Raw genomic sequence first — 24,138 nt, forward strand, 5'->3', positions numbered from 1 at the left:
GCTTAGCTATTGCAGCAGAAAGGGCTTTTTAGACTTGATAAGGAAACCATAAGTGAAGACTACAAATGAGATTAAGATTCAGGTAATTAATATAATTCAGCACTTTATTGTTGATTCATAATGAAACTTATTATGGCATATTAGACCTGCAAATGTCTTAAAATAAAATGGTTCTCAAGAAAAAAAAAATCCCACCTCATTTTTCTTCAATGGAATACAGTGTATTTGACATTTCCACAATCTAACATATTGAGTGTTTTCCAGTACTACTATACCTGGTGCTTTTTCAATTCACAAAAAAACCCAACAACACATAGGTTACTGTGAATCTGTAGCAGTTGACAGTGCAGGAAAAATTAGAACCAAATCAATGCATCAAGGCTGGCATGAATCTGGAATTCCTTTTTTAATTACAACATTACTACCCTCAGTAGATTGATCACATTTGGTTGGCACATCCTCACAGTACATATTAACTAGTACTCACACTGACTTTTTAAAATCATCACTTTATTGGCCTATTCAGAAATAATGCTAAACCATGGGTTAGCATTTTGAGAACAAACCGCGTCTTTGTGCTTTCTCTTTTTCTTCTCCTTAGTGTTTGTGGCAAGAACACTGGAAACCTCCAGTTTCATTTTGGAATAAATCACAATACCAGGGAACTGGTTTATTTATTTTAACTAGTTAGTTCAAATGAACCAGGATTAAACAATAGTTTGACATTCTCATTTGTTAAAACAAACCAGTTAGCCACTTCTCAAACAAACCAGTCAGAATTAGCCATTTCCCAATTCAGGATGCTATGGGAATATGCGATGCATTAAAACAAGGTAGAAGCTTGCTTTCTCCTTTTTTCACATGCAAAGGAGGAGGAGAGTGGAGAGAAAGGGATGCAAGTCCAAAGTTCACTGTGGTTCATTCTTGCAATGCTAATTCGTGTTTTAGTGTTGCTTTTGAAGTGGGCTGTTGCCTAGTCTAGAGTGTATATGACAAAAAATGATTTGTTCCATCACACCAAGAAAGGAATGAGAAACTTGCATTGCTATTTGTTTAATTTTCAGAACTGGCAAGAAATGCAAGTTATTTTTTGTTCATGGGCACATCTGGGTCACTATCAAAAGCAAATTGTATGGGGAAATTGGGTTCACAAGTATAAAGCAGAACATTTAATTTAACTAATTACTTTTACTCTGGTTGAAACACATTCCTATTTCTGGATTCACAGCCTGAGCAGTTTGGGGGTGGGGAAGTCAGGTTTCTCATAATCATTGCTTGCCTTCAAGTAGACAATACAAATTCATATACTAGAAGGGCAAAACTTAACCTACTTTAGCCTAAAAATAGGACATGAGATGAACAGGGAGACTGTAGAACACTGTGTCCTCAAAAATGTTTTATTTTCCTTTGTAACTTTACTCAGGCAATACTAAGCATTTGGAAATGGGGATATCTCTTGACTTATTGGATATACTTTGAAAAATATCTTCTGCTGAAAAATTAAAGAATTGGTATTCTGTAAAACTTTTAAGAAACCTTAGTTAATGGTGACTGAAGACTCCTTATATTTGCCTTCTTGCTGAATATGGCATCTCTGTACTGAACAACCATACTTCATTTTTAAAAACACAATTTATTTACACTCTTGATACTTCATTTTTAAAAACAATACAATTAATTCACACCCTACACCTACAGTCCAAGACTCATGAAGACAAAGTCTGGTTCTCTTCTTGTTTTCATGTTAATTTTCTAAGTCTTTAAACTACTGAAATTAATTTGCTAAATTTTCTAACTAATGCAGCTTTGGATGCATAGTAAATTAAAAACTAAAAAGTGGCTTCCAACAGTACCGTAATTACCCACCACTTGGAATACTGATGATAGCTGTTCCTGTGGTCCTGGAAATTATTACTTAGTATAAGGCTTATAAACCATTCATGAAGATGTGTTTTAGCATGAGTTGCAGGATTATCTACTTGCCAGCATTAGGGAAATGAAGCCCTTAAAGATATTCTGACTGATCATTTCTCTTCAACATAGTTTCCCCTAAAAACATCTAGTTTCTTCTTACTGAATTGCTGTCATGCCCTATTTGAGAACCTCACATAACTTTCAGATAAACCATCTCTTTATTTGGAAAGAGGCAGAAATGTGTACCATCAGTATGGCTCATCCTGATTCTTGACCAAGTTTATCCCATTTATTGCTTTTATTGCTTTTATGTATTTTCCTTTTTATTTATGAATGCTTGTAATTTTTGGCACTAGCACAACAGTTCCTTTGTTAACATGAGCTTGGTTGCCAGAGAGGGCTCCAAATAGTGTCTTCCTCTAATGTTGTACTGAGCAATTAAGAAAGGGAAGAGCAGCCATACTTCATACTAGCTAAATATCCCACACAGTGATAATGTTCATTCAGTTAGTATTGTTTGAGAGCAGAGAACCAGGGAGTAAGACTGTTACATTTTGGAGATAAAGTTTTTGAAGTAGTAGCCAGATTTTATATGCCAAAGCCACTGATTGCTCTGATCTGCTACTCTGTATGGAATCTGATGATGAGTTAATATTTTAAAGATAATAGCAATACATTTATATTTACATTAAAAAAATACAAGTTTGTAGCCCTCAGAATTGCAGAAAAGGGAGGGGGGGGAGAGAAAAGATCAGTCCACTTAGAAGAAATACATGGGAAATCCTTTAGTTGCTGTGGATTTTTGGACTCCTTTGGGTACTGATTCCTGTATTTTGGTGGATTTGTGGTACACAACTGAACCTAACCATGCTAAGCTCCCAAGTAGGCAAGTCTAGGCAGTCCTGAAAGAGGCTAGAGGTGTAAACTATTGACTTCCCTTGTAATGACATAATCCTGATTAGTTTTAGCTTAGCAAAACAAGTTTGGCTGTTGACTCTTCCTTTCTTTATTGCCCATTAGTGTCAACTAAAAGCTTTAAACCATTGTTTTCCTTGAGTTTTTCAGCAGCATATTCTGTTTCTCCTATGCAATCCTGTCATTTGATCTGTCCCTCTTTTGTTCCTTGTATGTTTACTGTCATTCTCCCAGTCTCTTATGTGGTACACCTCAGTTTTCTCATCCTTCCTCATGAGCCAAAATTGAGATGGGGCACCTGAACCCATTACGAAGCAGGAGAACTTTCCTGAAAAGTATAAGATCACTGCTTCATAGTATAATGTATTTATTTTATTTTTCCTTCAGTCTTACCAAGTTGTGCCTATGATAAGCCTGTCAAAAATAGAGGAACGCACCTGCTAAGAAAATACTTTATTATGCCTTTTTTCCTTCCTACTGGATGTGACTTTAATACATTAAAAAAAAGAACAAGATGAAAGATCTTGTTTCTTCAATTCCTTATCAGTTAATCACTGCTAACCTTGCACAAGTCTTTCAATGTGTTGTTGTAGAATTAACATATCAGACTTTAATAAGTTGATGTATGTAAACAAAGAGCTCAGGGCTGTAAGTGCACTGAAATTGAAATTTTGCACTAAGAAAAGACTGTGAATAAATGTAATAATTCTGCTTCTGCAAACAATTTGTGAGAGACAAGAAATAATATAAAGCATTGACATTTCTCTGAACCCTGTTTTCCAGCTGTCTCTACAGCTTAAAGAACTGGAAGCTTTTATTTTCAAATGAAAGCTGAGATTCCTGAGGTGCTGCACATGGCACGCTCAGAGCTTGCTATCCTGCGCATAGCTTGATCGCAGATGCATAGATCACACAATAAGTGTTCCTGTAGGAACTTGGGCTTATGGCAACACCTCTAACAATATTGCTGACATTTGTGGATTGTTACAACATAGATATTGAAAGAACAATAATGGCATGTGAAAGAAACATTGAAATTGCTGGACCTACAGGGGAGATTCTGTTCCTGTCTCCATACAATGCAAATCTTGAGGGTTCTGTTGTATAGCCATTGTGCTAGTATAAACACAACACTGGGGTATATCACATTTGTGACAGACATTTTTTTTTTTTTTTAATTTCCAGGTTGCTTCTCTTCTCCATAAAGGTGAGAAACTGATTAACACAAAATTTTGCTTTTCTTTTTTCTTTTTAATAATAAAAAAACCACCTTGGTGTTTATTAGGGTGAATTTCCCCTGGCATTATGGCATTTTCTGGGATGCTGAGATAGAAGTATAAACTGTAAAGAATAGCTTCGTACCAGCATGTAGAAAACCTTTGAACAGAAATTAGCTGAAGTTCATAAAGTGGAGTGGTACCTCGGGATAAGAACTTAATTCGTTCCAGAGGTCCGTTCTTAACCTGAAACTGTTCTTAACCTGAGGTAGCACTTTAGCTAATGGGGCCTCCCGCTGCCGCCGCGGCACAATTTCTGTTCTCATCCTGAAGCAAAGTTCTTAACCTGAGGTACTATTTCTGGGTTAGCGGAGCCTGTAACCTGAAGCGTCTGTAACCTGAAGTGTCTGTAACCCGAGGTACCACTGTTGTAGAGAACAGTATGCTGCCTATGTCTCAAAAGTAGTGAAACAGAGCCATGAAGGTGATTTCTCATGTCCAAGCAAGCAGTCTATCAATACCAGCTCAGTCCAATCTAGTGTTGTTCTTTCCGCTTTCCTGAATAGCAGGACGTTCCAGGGCAGCTTTAAATGACCATTTCTTATGAGGAGACAGTGCTTACATTTTTATTTTAAATATGCACAGAGAAAATGTGAAGCAGTGCTAATTCACAAGAAGAATCATTCCCCCATGCCAGCTGTGTTCAGCATGGTTTATCTGCTGAAATTTTAAAACTCCCTCTTCCTTCACCCCTCTTCACTTTAGCTATACAGTACCTAAATCTGTTTCAGAGGTTCAGGCAGCGACAATCTTCAGAGCGGCGTGTTAACAGTTTTGGGAGGGGGGGCTAAGCAGGGATGGGCCCATCCCTCTCAAAAGTTTGTTGACAGAAGTAGAACAATGTTACGAGATACATAAGATGTAGTAAAAGGAAAGACAGTTCAGATTTTAAAATAAATAATGTATACAACAATTCTAAATATGGGGGATGGGTGAGCCTGCATTGCTTCAGGTGTGCACGTTAAAAAAAAAAAAAAGCTGTATTTCTTTCCTCCACCACCCTTCTCTCACAGTGCAAAGTTATTACCACATGAATGTTGGCAGAAAATAGGTTGCACTGGGGTCACTCTTCATTGATGCAGTGTGCAGCTGGAGATATAAAGAGAGTGTATTTGCCCGTCTCTCTGAAGCCACTCTGCATGACTTTTTTTTCCTTTTACTGCAAAGTGCTCTGAATGTATTAAAAATTATCTGTCTGGCGACTGAGTTCTGAACACCTATTATCCTTAAATTACGAACAGTATGTTGAAAGAGCTATGTGCCTACTCCATTGCTCAAATTAATCTCAAGGTTTTTATTGGAGTCACCACACGAGAATTCCTCACCCTTGAATTTTCTAATTAATGAGATTGCTCAGATCTACCTTGTTTTTCTCAGACTTCCCTTGGTCTTCTGAAAATCCCTTGCACCGATTCCTGAGTTATGGGTTCATTTCAACTTTTCTCTCACTTGTCTGATTTCCCAAGTTTTGACCTTGATGTATGGAGGTGTTGTAGACAGGATTTAGCTTATTACAAAGTATACTTAAAAGAACAGATCACAAACTGACTATGGTTCCTCCCTCTATTATATTTGTAATAAGCTGAGATCAGCTATGTGGGAATTGGGTCTCTTCCCTTTAAAAAGCTCTATAATGTTGTAAACATTTTTTAAAATCATACTTTTATCCTGCTTTTCCTTCAAAGCATGTAGGCCTAAGTCCAATTCAGAGATGGACTTAGTGGTTGTAAGCATGTCTAAGTCTGTGTGAGATGTAGACCTCAGTCTTTACAGAAAGCTTCCAATATATGTTCTCTCAAGACACTGACCATATTATGGCAAGCCTAGTTTTCTATACTGAGTTTCATTTTTTGGGCCAACTCTTCTAGGGAGATGGCTAATCTGTGGCCCTCTTGCTGTTACAGGACTCCCAACTCCCATCAGCCCTAACCAATATGGCTGCTGGTCAGGGAGTTACAGTGGTACCTCGGGTTAAGTACTTAATTCGTTCTGGAGGTCTGTACTTAACTGAAACTGTTCTTAACCTGAAGCGCCACTTTAGCTAATGGGGCCTCCTGCTGCCACCGTGCTGCCGGAGCCCAACTTCTGTTCTTATCCTGAATCAAAGTTCTTAACCTGAAGCACTATTTCTGGGTTAGCGGAGTGTGTAACCCGAAGTGTATGTAACCCTGTATAGTCCAGCAGCATATAGCATGTCATAGATCTTGCCCTAGGCCTTGAAACTAGGCCTCCTCAAACCTCTGCTTTTCTTAAAACAGCTGGCACAAGCCCCTACTCCCCAGGGGGAGAACTTCAGTGAAATTCTCAAGGATCAGGTGCAACATTTTTGTCCCCTTACTTTTGAGATGGCCGAGGTCCTCTCTTTTTTCCCATTTTACAAATCTGGTAAAATCTGCATTGTACAGCTATCCCAGATGCCGGTGCTAGAATTAAATCCCAGGGAAGAGACATGGTGTTGTTTTTTCCAGAGCAAGAAGAATGGGCAGCTCCCAGAGGCTGCTAAGTGCTGGCGAAATGTTGACTGGAATGAAAAATACACACCCTTCGCCAGCCTCCCTGCAGCACTAAGGTAAGTTCAAGATCGCTCACCTGAAATTCTAAAGAAAGTCTCAAGTTCCCTGAGAATGAGGCAGAGAAGTGAGAGCCTCTTTTGCAGAGAAAGAAAGATTTCAAGGAACTGAACACACAGATTTGGTTAAGCACTACATGTAACTGAAATAACGTGTGATTTTCCTGTTTACCCATGTTTTTCCTTCCCTTCTGTAGTTTCTAATTGCAGGTTGTAATCCTCCCAGCAAGGGACCTACCCTCTTGTGTTATAGACATCGACGGCACTATATTAATTATAATAATACTGGCAAACGGGTAGCATGTGCTAAAACCATGCATAAGAAATCTTACAATTGCCTGAATGTTTGTGGGGGTTGTTGTTTTTTGCATACTTCTTCATGGGGATATTTAAAAACAAAAACAAAAAACCCAAGGTGCTATCTGTGCACGTGCCCTGTCAGCAATTGATTGACATAAGAACATCAACCAATGAGAGGGCAGAGAGAAATGCAAAAGGTATGAACAGGATAAGGCCTAAATTGCTCCTCATATGCAAATTCAAATACACAGGAGTGTAGTCTAATTTTAATATAGGGAAAGTATATTAAGAGCTAAAAACGCTCTTTTTGGATAAGCCCCCTGTTTTCCGATAGCGTCAGGAACAAGAGCAGTTTGCAGGAATCCATCTTTGCAGGAATGTTGGTTTAATACTAAATGCATTTTACAGCATTAAAACAATGTAATAGCTGTACAGCACACAAAAAATTAGCAGTTATTTCGATACAACGCCCAATAAAAGCAGCTGTGTCAAACTATTCATAAGTTATAGAAGTCACAGTCCCCATATTTCGAAAGCGTGTCAGAAGAGGTGCACCTTGACCTGTTTCCTAAAAGAAAATTGTTGCTGGTATGTTCAGTATAGCTCCTGCTGCAGTCTCTTCAGACAGCTGCTCTTGTGGGGGGGGGGGGACACCTCTCCCCACAGGCCCAGAGCACTTCTCCCTTTGACCTTATGTAACAGAGTTACAAGTGTCACATATCAGACTGGGATTTGCTCCCAAGTCCATATAAGGATCTCTCACTTAGGGGGTTTCCTGTACGAATTCCTTGGCCAGCTGCCTCTGGCTGCCTTGTGAATATTTCAGCTGTGCTCCTAAGCAGTATTCTCACTATTTGAGTAGGCCGGCTACTTTCCAGGATTTTTTGAAATGCCCGCATTGCCCTTATTTTGCATATATTCTGAGTTGCCCAGTGAGGCTTGAGATGGTGTTGCTGTTGCCCTCATATCCTGCTGGGCCACCGATTCCTCACACACTCTACCCATAGGACCTTGTGTATATGCAGGGCTTCTTTTGAGCCTGAACTGAGTTCCGGCCCCTCCGTGGTGCGTTCTGGCTTCTCTTTAGCATTGCGTTCCTTCCTTGGGGTTGTGCGGCTGGTGGCATGGCGCTGGTAGCTGTGTGCTGCGGGCGGCACGGTGCCCTTGGTTGTGTGTCGGAGGTGGCAAGCAGCACAGCGATCGGGGCAGCGCGGCAATCGGCGTGGCAGAGTCGGAGGACAGCAGTGTAAGGTGTTGGGGTTATGTTGCTGCATCGATGCGCCTAAAGCAGCTGTGGGTGGTTGCTGCCCCTAAAAAAAACAACCTTTGCCATCGTCCTGAAAGGAGCTCAACATCTTAGGGTTGTCCATCCAAAAAAGGTGGTAGTTCCTGCACCTCTTTTTCTAGAAAAGAAGCACTTTTTCTAGAAAAGAAGCACTTTCCCTCCAAAATAAGCCCATGCGTCCACTTGAGGTCAGGTGTGAGACAGGTAGAGAGACCTGGTTGCCAATGCACAATCAGGAACACAACTGACTGTTACAGATAGGTAGCAGATAGGTATTTCTGAAATTCCTTTGTAATAGAACAGCTACTTTGAGATCTTGTATAGAATGTCCTGGGAGATTGATCTCAAAAGATCTCAAAGTAGCTGTTCTATTACAAAGGAATTTCAGAAATAGACTGGAAAGAGAAGCTGCTGAATTGCAACTTATTACCAAATTTAAAACCATGGAGAGACCTGGTCTGAACAAAGACATTGGATTCTTATCTCATTATACATGACAAAGCCATTTTTCACCTTCTCACCCCTTGCTTTTTCCTGTAAGACCTATTGCAGTCGTTAAGAGTCGTCAACAGGCTCATCACAGCTATCTGCCAATCACCCATCCCCACCACCCTTCTGAGTAATACCCCTCCCCACCTTCTCACTATATAGAAGGGTCTGGTGACTTCTGTTTCAGTGTATCTGAAGAAGTGTGCATGCACACGAAAGCTCATACCTAGAACTAACTTAGTTGGTCTTTAAGGTGCTACTGGAAGGAATTTTTTTATTTTGTTACAACTGACTGTGTTCTTCTAAATGTTGCCCATCACTCCATTCGCTCGCCCACCTTTCAGTCACAGTTTATTTGATTTTAATGTATATAGCAAAATCCTAGCTCTCTGAATAATGGTCCTTGCCACCCAATTGTTTCCCCAAACTATTTTCCCCCAAGTTGCCCCTGGTTCTTTCTGTATTACACAGAGCTGGTGCTTATGTGTTAATTTCCCATTTCAATGTGAGTAAAGCTGAATTCTTCAGTCTAGTATATGGAGAGGAGCAAAGTCTGCAAAAAGCCCACATGTCTGGCAGAAGTGAGTGCTCAGCTATATTCACATCTGGATAAAGATGTCCTCTTTTATCTGCAATATTTGTAATCTGTATAACAGTAGTTTATATGAGATGACTAGGCCATCTGTACATTCATTGAAATGTGATTTGAGTGCCTATAATGTAGTATGAGTCACAGACAATTTTCTTATATCTTATTCGACTTCCTAGTAAATGCAACGCAAAAACCAGCTAGAGGATAATATGGTGCCTATTATGTCAGGACAAATATGTTAGAGATTCAAATGACAGGTGTCTGAAAAACCTAGATTCTCTCAGCAAATAATACACCCTAAATAATCAAGTGACCACATTTGTTTTGATTACTGGTTGCCTGGTTACCTACATTGTAGCCTGGATGTGAGGACATACAATCACAGAAATAGTTTAGGTGTAGTTCTGCTTCTGCGTTAAAGCAAACGTCTCTATATTAACATTGAAAGGGAATCATTGACATGCTGTGCAACCCAATCTGAAATATCACTTACCCAATGAATTTTGAAACCGCTTCTACTATCAATGGCCATTTCTGAGACAAAGGCTTTGATGCTGCTATTCAAATGCAAGCAGAAAATGCTGTAAATCTTAAATTTCCCCAATAATGTAACCCCAGATTTGCATATGGAACCACAGATCAGCAGTTCTCCCTGAGTGTAAGGGTGTGATTTTGTGCATCTGATGTGAAGAGAAACAGAAATATGGCACAATAACTTTGTGCTGATTCATACTGGAAATAACAGCTCTAACAACAGCAACGAAAGCCAAACATCATGGCTGCTCAGACACTGAGAAAGAGAGCTAATACCAGATTTGCCTTTCTCCCTGTTTAAAAAGCCAGCATTAGTCTAGGAGATTTTCTTGGAATGATTGAAATACTAATGCAGTCCAGAAACAGGATAAGTCTGAGTCCCTAAATTTAAGCTGGTTAAGTACTCATGAACTCTGCTCCATTTCACCTATTTAGTTGGTTTGTGAACTTCTGTGCCTAGCCCAAGCAACAGCTATAGAGCTTTTGTTTGCGCAAAACAAAAGGCCAACAGTAGAAAAAAGAGAAGAGATTAAACTAGGATTTGTCGTCGTCTTCTTCTTTGGCAATCGCTTGTAGCCGAGTAAGATTGTCTCCCATAAACACGGTTTAACAATGAGTCCGTAGTGGGAAGTTGTACACTGGAGATCTGTAATTATATTTGAGTAGAAAACTTACTTCTGTTATTTTTGAGAAATTCTAAAGCAAATGCTAACCTATGTTGGGGGTGGAGAACCTGTCCAGGCCTTTTTGCAGTTTTTATTTCTTCCTACATATTTGCAGTTGCTTCAGCAAACAAATGCACACTTGTAAATTGACTTCACAATATGTACGTTCCAATAAACAAGTGGTGAAGTTAGGGCAGCATTTGGGGGCAGCATACCATCCAAGTGTCCCGATTTTGTTGGGATGACTCCAAAATTCCTAAAGCCGTCATGGCTTCTGACTTGACCTCTGGGGCCCCCGATTTCTCCTGGGCAGCGGATGGGGGCCGCAGAAGCAGCTCCTGGGCATTGGGAGGAGGCCCGTGGGCTCCTTCCCAAAGCATAGTTAGTGCTTACTAGGCTTTTGGGAAGAAGGCAGGTGGACTCTAAGGCCCCTTCAGAGCCCTCACGCCTCCTGTTTGAAGCCGTACAAACCCTTCCTCTTGCTGCTTTCTTCAGGTGAGGGAGAATGGGCTTGCCTCCACTCCTATGCCTGCAATTCCAGTCTGTCTAACTACCGTGGTACCTCGGGTTACATACGCTTCAGGTTACAAACTCCACTAATCCAGAAATAGTATCTCGGGTTAAGAACTTTGCTTCAGGATGAGAACAGAAATCATGTGGCACGACAGCGGCGGGAGGCCCCATTAGCTAAAGTGGTACCTCAGGTTAAGAACAGTTTCAGGTTAAGAACGGACCTCCAGAACGAATTAAGTACTTAACCCGAGGTATCACTGTATTGTAAAGGTTTCTCTGGCCGGTTCAGTGTCTTGCTAGCTCGTTTCTAGTTTCTCCCAGCTTCATTGTTAGCTGATAACCGATTTGTAACCTGCAAAATGTAAGCTGGCTAACGACACCAAGAAGAAGAAAAACTATGTTTCCTCCTCCTTGTGTTCAGCTGCTGAGTGCAGTCTGTCGGTTTCCTGGCTGCGTTTGCGGCATTGCAAACTGATAGGATGCTAACTGATAGGAACGGGCTGAGAGGGGAAAGCAACGGAGGGACTAGCGTGCGCATGTTCGGTGTATGAGGTCCAGTGCTGTGGCAGTTCAGTTGTGTGATTTTGGGGGGCAGCTGCATGTGTGGAAAGGAGAGTGGGGTGGAGGCTGGGAGGCAGCAAACTGCCCTCTTGCACCCCCTGGTACTGGTGGCGGGTTGGCGAGGGGAAGAGAGCAATGAAACGGGCACCTTCAAAGTGTGGAGCTGGTGCGGCTGAGGCTGAAAAGTCGTGGCAAACACCCAACTCCGACACACTTCTGAGGTGGGGGAAGGAGGAAGAGAGCATGTTGTAGTTCTGTCACAAACCCCTAAAAGATGACTCTGTGTGTTTATACCTGCCAACATTCCTCAGATGAAAATGTCTCTGTTTTTATCTGAGGGATGTTGGAGGGTATGGGGAAGAGGTCCAGGGCCTCACTCTGCAGAATGAGCAAGTGGGGTTCCCCCCCCCAAAGCAACAGGACTGGCTCACCCCATTTCGAAGTAAGTGAAATAATAACACGTAATAATCTAAAGAGTGGGCCCCATTAAGTCCAGAGTCAAAAATTATTGAACTATACCATGGTGAGAAACATTAAGAGGGACCAGCGTAACACAGGCAAACGGTCGTATAGGTTTGAGGGTGTTTTGTATCTTACATTCTGCGTAAGTTTCTGCAAACCTGGAAAGAATATGAATTTATGACGGCCAGAAGAAAACACAACTGTGAAGGCATGTGTTTTTCGCCTCGGCACCAATTAATTTTAATGAAGTTTGCCTTGGAAAACGTTTATGTATGCAGCATCTCATTCTGTGTCCAGTGATAAGCGCTGTTATGCCTGGGTTTCTTAGCATGAAAGTATTTTGTGCCTCAGAAAATAGACACTATAGCTTTATACGTAAGTAGCAAGCTGCCAAGGAGAAGTAGAAAACAATCTGTTAAAAATTCTCTACTGAGTCAGAAAATCTCTAAAACTGGTAGCTGTAGAGAATTCTCTATTTATAGAGAATGTGTACAGGCATGTCTCTTAGTCAATAAATCAGGGCCATGAACTTGGGTAAAAGCCTTGGCTGCTAAATGCAACGTTTTTCTTGCAAATGCATTTAGGGGTAGCAGGTTTTGTGTGATTTGCGTCCAATGTTTTCCCAACAGGCGTAGGAGGAGAATGTTCATTTTTGAGGGATGCATTTGTTCCTTACATTTCCCAGAGTTCTGTTCGCAGCTAGATTTCTTGAAGGGGCTGCAATGCCACTGGAGTTTTAGGGGAAAACAAGGGCTTGGACTCCAAATGGCCTGCTAGCATATAGAACAGGCACCATTGCTATTTTTCTAGAAAAAGAGGTGCTGGAACTCACCATGAACACCTTACTTGTTCTCTTATAATGGCAATGGTGTCCACCTGAGAGGTGCCAGAACTGGGTTCTGGCAAGTTCCGGCTGAAAAAAAAGCCCTATCAGACCCTGACTCTTTTGAAGTGGCCCAAGTCTTTTTGGATAGGTAATGAATTTGAGAGAAACTGAATTAGGGGGACAATCGGGGTTACTGAGTAGGCTAGTAATTTGAGGAATACAGTGGTACCTCGGGTTAAGTACTTAATTCGTTCCGGAGGTCCATTCTTAACCTGAAACTGTTCTTAACCTGAAGACCACTTTAGCTAATGGGGAATCCTGCTGCCGCCATGCCGCCGGAGCATGATTTCTGTTCTCATCCTGAAGCAAATTTCTCAACCTGAAGTACGATTTCTGGGTTAGCAGAGTCTGTAACCTGAAGTGTATGTAATTTGAAGTGTATGTAACCTGAGGTACCACTGTAGATTAATTTAAGATGATTCAATTTAGCTACAAGTTCAAAGGTTGTGAATGGCAGTAATTGAATTGATTTGGAACAGGATTTGTTGAGCAATTAATTGAGGGGGAGGGAAGAATTGATGAGGAACAGATTTAGGGTAGTCTGGGGTGGGATGCAGATTAATTGAACAGATTACATGGGGTTACTTGGGTGGCTTGCCTTCTGTAACACTTGTATTATTAATTTGCATCTTGCATAGAAACTTGGCATATGCAAATATGTTTACGTGTGGCCCATGGCCGAAATCTTTAAAGTGTCTAGCAGTGCTTATTGCCAGAGACACCATCCTAGGCACAAACATTTCTCACCTGATTTGGCAGAGTGAATGGTTCCTCTGAGGTGGTTAGATTTTGCCTAAGGGATTAAGTATCGGACAATAACTACCGTACATACAGTACAACAATTGTGCTTTCATAGTAATGGTTCTGCTTACTGTTTTGTTGAAACTACTGATGCAATTATTCCCCATTTTATTTCCTCCTCTCTGGTTTTGTGGCCTTTTGCATTTCTTTGCAGAGGTAACTCTGAGGAAGGGTCATAGCTCCATGGTAGACCACATGACTTGCAGATAAAAGATCCTAGGTTGAACCCCTGCCCTCCAATCTTCACGTAGAGCTGAAAACCCTGGTTGAAACCCTGGAGACCTGCTCCAATCAGGATGGACAAGACGGGGTTGCGTTTATTTATTTTAAATACTTTCTAAACTTCTTAGTATTTAAAATATTTACAAAAATGAAACACAAAAACAATAGAACGCTATAATTAAAAACAGAGGTACAACAACAAAAACCACACCACACATCCCAGTAAATCAGTACAGTGGTACCTCAGGTTACATACGCTTCAGGTTACATACGCTTCAGGTTACAGACTCCGCTAACCCAGAAATATGCTTCAGGTTAAGAACTTTGCTTCAGGATGAGAACAGAAATCGTGCTCCGGCGGCAGCAGGAGGCCCCATTAGCTAAAGTGGTGCTTCAGGTTAAGAACAGTTCCAGGTTAAGAACGGACCTCTGGAACGAATTAAGTACTTAACCTGAGGTACCACTGTATTATAAAAACAGGAATTCAGGAATAAGAGAGGACAATACAGTATTAGGCAGGTTCTGATTATTCTGATTGCACATGTTAGCTGCTAGATCTTCATCAGGACAGTCTAGCTTACTATTCCTCATTATTGGTGCAAACTCGAGTACCATCTGTGAAAGTGCTGGTTCCTCCTTGGCTCTTCTATTAGTAAACCAAATCAATAGCGAACTACCACCGATGTCACTCCTATGATGGTTTGGCCCCTTGTAGAGGTAGTTATAGCAGTAGAGCAATGTATAAGTCCTGGCATGACTTTATCCAAAAGACATCTTTAAAGGACAGAGCTGGCATTTGCCTCGCTCAAATTTACATGTCTTTTCTATCTAACAAGAAAGTGTTTTCCAAAGCTCAGCTTGCCTCGCTTAATGTGCAGAAGGAATTGATATCATCCTTTCTTTCTCATCTGTGGGAGGAGTGTTGCTAAGAGACTGAATTCTTTATATGTTTCAAAGAAAATAGCTCAAGAGTTTCAGCAACTAAGTGAAGGGAAATGAATTTTCTGAGAGCTGCTATTTCCCCCCCCCCCAAGAAGTAGGGACTTCAGTCATGCCATGCCATGTTTCTGACTTTGAAAAGAAAGATAACATCTTGCCGAGATACATAAAATTATTTTTCTTGTGTCCACTAGCAATGACAGAATTTCCTTGACAGCACTCTTGTTGGTTTTCCACTGATTAATCCACTGAATATTACTTCACATTACATTGTCGTAATCATCTTAATGGATACTGGCTATGGTCTTGCAGTGTGTTTCTGTGATAGGTCAGTTGTGTGGCTGTGCCTTATTTAGACAATATCCAACTGTAAGCTTGAACAGGAAAGAGACAAAGGCAGCTTTTATTCAGGACGACAGGTTCCTGCGCACGGCAAAGTGTATTTTGTGCTTTGGAAGTTTACAGAACAATTTAATGGATGGCACTTATCTTTCCTTCCTTTAGATGTTCAGTGCATCTTCCATGGCAAGAATGGGGGTACCTGTGGCCCTCCAGATGTTGCTGGACTCCAACTCCCATCAGCCCCAGCCCACATGACTAATGGTCATGGGTGATGGGGGTTGGAGTCCAGCAATTATTTGAGAGCCACAGGTTCTGTGGGATCCTGATACTCCATCCAGGTAATGATGGCACTTTGGCCTCCTTTAGCAATTGTACAGCATGTCCTCTTCCCTGAGGCTATTTTAGCCACTGCTCTTTGCTTTCCTTTGATCAGATATTGGGGCAGAAATGGTCTCACTAGTTGTTAAAACAAAAAAAATTCCTTCCAGTAGCACCTTAAAGACCAACTAAGTCAGTTCTTGGTATGAGCTTTCGTGTGCATGCACACTTCTTCAGATACACATGTATCTTCAGATATATGTATCTTCAGATACATACTTCACTAGTTGTTGACAGCTTTCCTTTTTTAAAAGTATTTCTTCAGGTTCTGGACATGAAATATACTCGCAAGACGAAATTAATCCGTTCCGTGAGGCTCTTTGTATAGCGGTTTTTTCGTCTTGCGAAGCAAGCCCATTGACAGCTTAGCGGATTAGTGCTATTAGCGGTTTAGCGGCTTTTAGCGGATCAGCTGATAAGCGGCTTAGGGCTTAGGAAAAGGGGGGGGGAGGGAAAAAACCCCGCAGGAACTCACAAGACATTTTCGTCTTGCGAAGCAAGCCCATAGGGAAATTCGTTTTGCGAAGCGCCTCCAAAACGGAAAACCCTTTCGTCTAGCGGGTTTTCCGTCTTGCGAGGCGTTCGTCTTGCGGGGCACCACTGTATTCAGCTCATAGTGGTGAGGAGGAATGGAAGTTCCCCCAAAATGTCTGCTTTATATACCTTATTTACACAATGGGCCCCACATGATTGGCTAATTCCGGGATTCACCTGTAGGCCAATCAGGTTGCGGATTCACTTCCACCTGGAGCTGGATTGGGTGGCTCCTGTGGACCAATCAGACTGCTGCATTCTGAATCCTATTGTTCTAGGATCAATCAGACTGCTGCATTTTGGATCCTATTCAACTCAGTACATAACAGGACACTTGACAACGGAAATTTACAAGATTTAAGATGTCTGTGACCAAATCCTTGGATTATTTTTTTTTTTGTTCAAATCAGTATGCGAAATCCACCTTGCCCACCCCACATATTACGTTTTGGTCTGCACCCTTTAGCAATGTCAGGTCACAATGCTGCAGCAACAATAGGATGTGCAGCTAGGAGAATTTCCTTGTCAAGTCTTGTCCTAGCAACCCCATGCTCTCTTCGTTGTGTGACCCAAAATCCCTGTCCCTCCAAGCCTCTTGAGCTTCTCCACTTCCTTCCTGCCATTAGTCACACTCCTACCTATTTCTACAGTTTTGCCCCAATCCTACAATCTTTTTGTTCTCCTCCTCTCTTCATGAATCTAAAACCACATTCCCCCAGGAGCCTGTTTTTGTCCCAGTTCCTTGACCAACCTCCCTAGTGCTCCTCTTCCCCTCATGTTGTATACTCTGTCCTCCAAGATCTCTCATCACAGTCCCCTGCTTCACTCTTCCTAACAGTCAGATCAGTCCTGTGTCCTGGAACACCTTTCCAAGTCCTCAGTGTTATGTACTGATGTTCTCACCCTGGGCCAGCAGGGGGATACGGTAGATAGTTTTCACTCAGGTCCACATATGCAAATATGGGATTGAAAGTGACGTTCAGTGATTGGATAGTTACAGAAAATGGTTACTGTTGCGTTCTAGTGGAGCTCTGTATAAGCAGGCTGGCTGAACCCTTCAGTTCAGTTCTGTTCTGGCCTGTGAATAAACAAGAGCTGCTTGAAGAATCGCTGTGTAGTTTGATATGTTCACCCACAACTTAACACTCAGCCTATCCCAAGTTAAGTTTTAATTCTAGCCCAACTTGCAGCTTTCCCTTCTGTTACAGAACACAGAATGCAAACAGTTCAGTTCCCTAAGCAATGGAACATTTTTTGCCACGGCACCTCTGCACTCATCTAGTGTCAGGTTTTTTTTAGTACAATACAGATTACATGTGTCTGTTTGCTTCAGCTAGCAGCCCCAAAGTAACTGGCCAATTTAAAAATAGCTTGAGCTCAGTATTTATACAGTTCCTTGGAAGTACTAAGTAGGAACATTTTTATTCTCTGTACACATGCTATTTACTATACAAATACTTCGTGTGCAGAGTTCATGGCTTACTAGCATAGCAACAGATGCTTGACGTAAGAATATATCCCAGTATGTTACATAAAATTGCTTTAGAAACCCTGAAACAGCTCGATCCAGAAACGTCCTATAGTCTGCAGCTCATTTTGAAGTAATAAATAACTCTGACCTTGATGTTGAGTTACTTGCAAAAATAATAAAAAGGAGGGAAGAACCAACAAGTGTATCCACTTGTTAAGACAAATTAAGAAATACAAGGTACCCATGGGAGTTGGCACAGAATATGCCAGGGTTTAAACACTTTTAAGAGAAGCTTTTTAATTAATTTATTTATTTGTGCATCAAAATATATTGATGGGGGTTGTGACTTACCAGGAAAAAGATCATGGGCCAATTTTGGACAGGTCAGTTAAAACACCAATTCAGTGCGCAGCAGAAGTGGGGTGGGGAGGGGTGGGGAAGCCAAAAATCCACATTAGGGATCGTTACGAAAGGGATCCAAAGCGAAACTGTCAATATTGAAGTGCCTTTATGCAAATCTATGGTGTATAGTTCTGGTTGCCGCCTCTCAGAAAGGTAAAGGTAAAGGGACCCCTGACCATTAGGTCCAGTCGTGGCCGACTCTGGGGTTGCAGCGCTCATCTCACTTTATTGGCTGAGAGAGCCGGCGTACAGCTTCCAGGTCATGTGGCCAGCGTGACTAAGCCACTTCTGGAGAACCAGAGCAGCACACAGAAACAGCGTTTACCTTCCCGCCGGAGTGGTACCTATTTATCTACTTGCACTTTGACGTGCTTTCAAACTGCTAGGTTGGCAGGAGCAGGGACTGAGCAACGGGAGCTCACCCCGTCGCGGGGATTTGAACCGCCAACCTTCCGATCAGCAAGTCCTTGGCTCTGTGGTTTAACCCACAGCACCACCCGCATCCCTCCCTCAGAAAGGATACCCCGACGTATACTGTGGAGCAAAAAAGGGGCAATCAAAGTCATCAGGAGCCTAGAGCGATTCTACTACAGTGGCATCTTGGGTTACAAACACCTTGGGTTACAAACACTTCGGGTTACAGACTCCACTAACCCAGAAGTAGTACCTCTGGTTAAGAACTTTACTTCAGGATGAGAACAGAAATCGCAGTGCAGCAGTAGCAGGAGGCCCCATTAGCTAAAGTGGTGCTTCAGGTTAAGAACAGTTTCAGGTTAAGAATGGACCTCCGGAACGAATTAAGTTCTTAACCCGAGGTCCCATAGTATTAGGGAAGGCTGCCATGCTTTGGGTTTGTCTGTTTTTTGTTAGCAACAAAAGGTGGGGGGAGGGGGGGCGTGACAGAAGGGTGTGCTCCATATGGAACAAGTGAGCAGTGTCTTGGCCTGATTCAGCAGGGCTCTGTTCTTACGTTCTTAAAAGGTCATGTGCAAGTATATTCTAAATATATGTTATTTATGAATCATTGCAAGACACCTTAAGGGCTCCTGCGAAAGCAAGAGAAGTCCAATCAAAGAATATAATTAAGTTGTATTAAAGTCAGTTGGCCATAAGAGGCGGAAACATCATTCGCTGAATTTTCACCCCAATCGTTGCAAGTAAACAGAACTCCCTTGTTATAATTATGCAATTTTTAGATGTCACATGGACATCACCATCTGGCTTGTCTATAACATCAGTGTCACTGAGCTGCTCCAAAAATAAATTTCCTTCCTCAGGAGTACACTGAGTTTGCCTTCTAGAAAATTGTCTGTTTAAATAGAAAGCACTAGTGGCTGGACTCCAGAGCAGAGCTTAGACTGAAAAGAGGGAGTTGCGTTTGCTCAGTGAAACTTCTGGTGTTTTATTTTCGAGACAAGCATGGGCGTAAGCCAAGGGGGGGGCAGGGAGGGGCAGCTGCCCACCCCCCAAATCAATAAAAACCAATAAAAAATTCATAGCAAACCGAGGTTCTGCCCCACCCTAACAAAAATCCTGGCTATGCCCATGATCACAAGTGTGTCCCTTTAAATATGAATGTCTTGTGATACATGACAAATTACTTTTGAAATCCCTTTTGGTTTCAAAAGAAGTTTGTCATGGGGCATATGGGACAGCCCCATTGTTGTACTGAAGGAGCTTGCCTCAGTCTCATGGAGCGCCCCACCCACTGCTCCCTACGCCTCAAGGTCCACCGTATTCGTGGAGACAGGGCCCCCTCTGGTGATGGGTTCTCTTGCTCTGGTTCCTGCGCATTGACCTCCATCCCCTTGCCATGCCATCCTATGTCACCCTGTGAATACTTCCTTCTCCATCCCCTCCTTGCCCTGGTGTGTACACCCCTTGCTGGGATTCTCTTCCTCCTCCCCATCATAGCAGTCAACTCCGGGTAGCCGTGGGTGCTTGGATACTGTAGTGGAAATGCAGAATACAATTGTATTTCAAGGAATTAGATGGCATGTCCCTTTCCCTTTAACATCCCCAGTTTGAGGTCTGCTGGATTCTTGTGTTTCACACACCTGTCGGGAGTTTCCTGGGTTCTTCTGTGTTGCAAGTGCTGGCTGGATGCCCGGCTGCAGATAGTAGATCTCAGCTGCTCTGTATTAATTCCATCTCAAGGTCCTGCGCTAATCATGAGTAATGCCAGGTGCACTTGATTACATCAAGGCAGGCTATAAAAGCCATAGGTGGGAGGGGCCAGAGAGCTTCTACCCAGATCAAAGGACCTGATGCTGGGAGACCGACGGTCAGGGTCTTTCTCCTGCTGCTCTACCTGGGGCTCCGGGCAGCTGAAGGGGAGACTGGGTAGCCCCTGTCGGGTATGTTTTATTTTATGCTTTGCATGCCTGCTGTTTATTTGTTAATAAAACCGTTTTGGTTCCCCTTCCACCTCCTCATTCCTTTTGTCCTGATGTCCTTGGAAAGAACTGCTGTATTTGGCAGCACAGGTACCCATAATAATATACAGTGGTACCTCTGGTTGTGAACGGGATCCGTTCCGGAGCCCCGTTCACAACCTGAGCAGAACACAAACCGCGTCTGCGTGTCTGCACGTGCTGCGATTCACCACTTCTGTGGATGTGCGTGACATCATTTTGAGTGTCTGTGCATGCGCGAGCAGCAAAACCCAGAAGTAACCCTTTCTGGTACTTCCGGGCCTCCGCAGGACACAACCCAAAGTGTCTTTAACCCAAGGTAAGACTGTAATTGTGGGGGCTGGGCACCCACATAGTCAATGAAAAAAGCCAGCAGGCAGCAGCGGCACTGCCTCCAAGACAGAAGCAGTTCAGCTCCACCCTCCTCAGCCAGTGAGTGAGGCACCCTTTTTCTGAGGAGTAGGGTTCAGATGCTGGGGCACCTCTCTGCCTCCGAGTCTGAGCCCTTCCCCATGGAAGAGAGTGCCTTGCTGGCTGCAAATAGGAGGAGGAAAAGGTGTTGCCACCGTTGGCCACCATAATGGAGATGTGCAATGTCACACAGACACACACCCCTGCACGTAGTCTGTGTGCGTGTGACGTCACACGCACTACGTGCTGGTGTGTGATGTCGCACATCCACGTTGTGGTGGCAGGCACCCACGATCCTGAGGGCAAGATGGCTTCCCTGCTCCCCGTTGTCCTGCCAGCTCGTGACAATACCTAAGCAGGGTGTGCTGTGAGCCATTGTGGTGTAGTGGTTAGGAGCGGTGGTCTCGTAATCTGGTGAACCAGGTTCACTTCCCCGCTCCTCCACATGCAGCTGCTGGGTGACCTTGGGCCTGTCACACTTCTCTGAAGTCTCTCAGCCCCACTCACCTCACAGAGTGTTTGTTGTGGGGGAGGAAGGGAAAGGAGAATGTGAGCCGCTTTGAGACTCCTTCGGGTAGTGATAAAGCGGGTTATCAAATCCAAACTATTCTTCTCTTCTTAGAGGTGAAGTCAGTTTAGAGCAGTGTTGAACAGAACTGTTTTGCTGGCCCTTGCGCCAGTCATGAAGCTCCTCTCCTTCCCCTTTTCCCTAAGCAGAATGATGCACAATCTTGACTGACTTCTCCTTAGGTGAATCAGGAAGTTGGTTCCCCTCCGCCTAATCTATGAGAAGAGGTGGCTCCCAGGGCCTAAGCCGGGATGCACAAGGAAGTTCTCCTGTGCAAACCCTACTGAAGTGAGTTCAAATGGTACGAGGAAAGTACAGGACTTTGGAAATCATGATGAAGGGGAAGTAGAGCGGTGTTCTCCTGCCTACCAGCAATGGTGCTAAGTATCATTATCTAGATGCGAAATGGTTAATGTGGTTAAGCACACAGAGCTAGCAAATGCTTAATTTTGCAGCAGATGCCATCATAGAGATAAACACTTCCCCTTTGAAACAAGAAGGGATTTCACCAGGGCAGAATAGTTTCCATACAGAACAACGTGGCCCATTCAGATCTCAATTAAAGTTCAATTGTTTGTTTACCGAGACTTCGTTTGTTCAGCCAAGCAAGGCTGGGGGGGTGGGGTGGTATTATTTAGAACAATTCCTTTTGTACATGTCCATTCTGCAAGGAAATTGGTGCAGGGCAGAAAATAGGAAAACATGACTTAATCAGTAAATACAGTTTCTCGAATATAAGGGCATTTTCAGTCATTACACTAAATTGCCCTTTCCTCTCTCTTTCTATATTCTATAATGCAAATATAAAACCTACATTAGTGCGTATATATAACTAAGTGTTCCTGTTTTGTGTGTACACCAGTTTTCTGATTGTAAGAAATTGCCAGGAGTGCAGCATTTAACTGGTTTGTTGATCTCCTTTGGAAATAAAGCCAATAGAGGTTTACTGCCGTTTTGTACTCGTTCAACATTTTTGTACAACATTTCTCCAATGAAAATAGGGACATCCTAATCCATCAGCATCACCCTCATTGCCCCAGCCACTCTAGGTATAAAAACATAATAAAACATTTATTTATTTATTTATTTATTTATTTATTTATTTATTTATTTATTTAAAAGCTTCCCTATCCAGGGCTGCTTTCAGATGTCTTCTACAGTTTGTAAAGTTACTTATCTCCTTGGCTCAGGGGTTGCATAATTCCATACCCTCCAATATTTCATCCAATAGGGATCCCTTCCAACATTTGTGTGATGAAAGGAGCTGACCGTACTGGTTAGAGCACTGTGTTCCGTCCATCGCCCACCACGTCAGCATCGGAACCATGGCTTCTCTCGTGCCTCTACCGCCGTTTGCCCCAGCCTCAGAATCATGGGACTCATACCTTGCTCAGTTCGCCTGCTTCCTCCAAGCAAACGGGCTGACGGAAGGGTCAGAGGAGCGTAAGCATGGCCTATTCCTCAGCCTCTGTGGGCCCGAGGTGTTCGAGACGGCTCAAGTTTTGGTTGCGCTACTAGCAGTCCAAGCAGCGCCATGGGACGTGCTAAAGGAGACAAATAAAAACCACTACGCTCCAAAGCCGTCCAAAATTGCCTTTCACATACAGTTAGAGACAAGAGGCTCAAATACGTTTTGCAGTGCCATGTGTGAAACAGTTTTAGTAGAGAAGGGATGTGTGTTTTAAACCTGCTACTGAGGTAGCTTGAGCTGTTATTTCCATTACTGATGGTTGATGAAGAGCGCAGTATGAAAAACGACCTAAATGACGCCAAAACTCATCTGTTAGAAGTGCCTAGGTGGGTTTTTTTTTTTGTTAATCTCACTCCCTGAACAGCCATTTCCATGCTCTCCTGGGAGGAAGTCATGACAGTTAAAGCAGCTTAAATACACAGTGTACATACTAATTTAGTCTCTTGAGAGCTAGTGAAGTGTAGGTGACAATCATGCGCTAGGAAGTCCCCAGGGTAGTGATGATGCTATGCCAATAAATGTTGCTACTACTAAGGCCCCAACTGCACTAAGAATTTAAAGCGTTGCCATTCCACCGCCCAAAGAAAGGACTCTCTCGAGGACCAAGGAGATCAATTAAAAGAGGCGTGGGAAAAGGAGACAACAGGGCAGATAGATAGTCACAGCTGGGGGAAATTATGGGAGAAACATACGTTGAAAATGCTGTCTATAAGAATAAAAGAAAATTATTTTAAATTAATTTGGAGATGGTATTTAACACCAGTCAGGTTAAATCAAATAAACAAGGAATATTTGGTGTTATATTGGAGGGGATGCCAGGAAACAGGGAATTAGGTTCACATGTGGTGGGGGTGTAAATATGTACATTTTTTGGGGGCAAAGGGTATTTAAGGAGATAACAGAAATCACTTGGTTAAAGCTGACAGGAAGTCCAGTGGTAGCATTATTATCAATTTACGATGTGGTGGAAGGTTCGCAGGCTATGAAGGACTTGCTCACAAATTTATTGACAGCTGCACGAATTATGATAACTTGGAAGTGGAAGGGGCAAGCAGAATATAAAATGGAAGAATGGTATGAAGAGGTGTGGGATATAGCTATTAATGATAAATTAACATGTGCCATTAAGGTAAGATGGGGGAATATGCAGGGGAAATGATTTTGAGGAGATATGGAAGGTGTTTGTAGAATTTGTACTGTTAAAACGGAAAGGGGTCGGACCA

This window comes from Podarcis erhardii, assembly GCF_964252035.2.
Source record: "Podarcis erhardii genome assembly, chromosome: 11".
Lineage (NCBI taxonomy): Eukaryota > Metazoa > Chordata > Lepidosauria > Squamata > Lacertidae > Podarcis > Podarcis erhardii.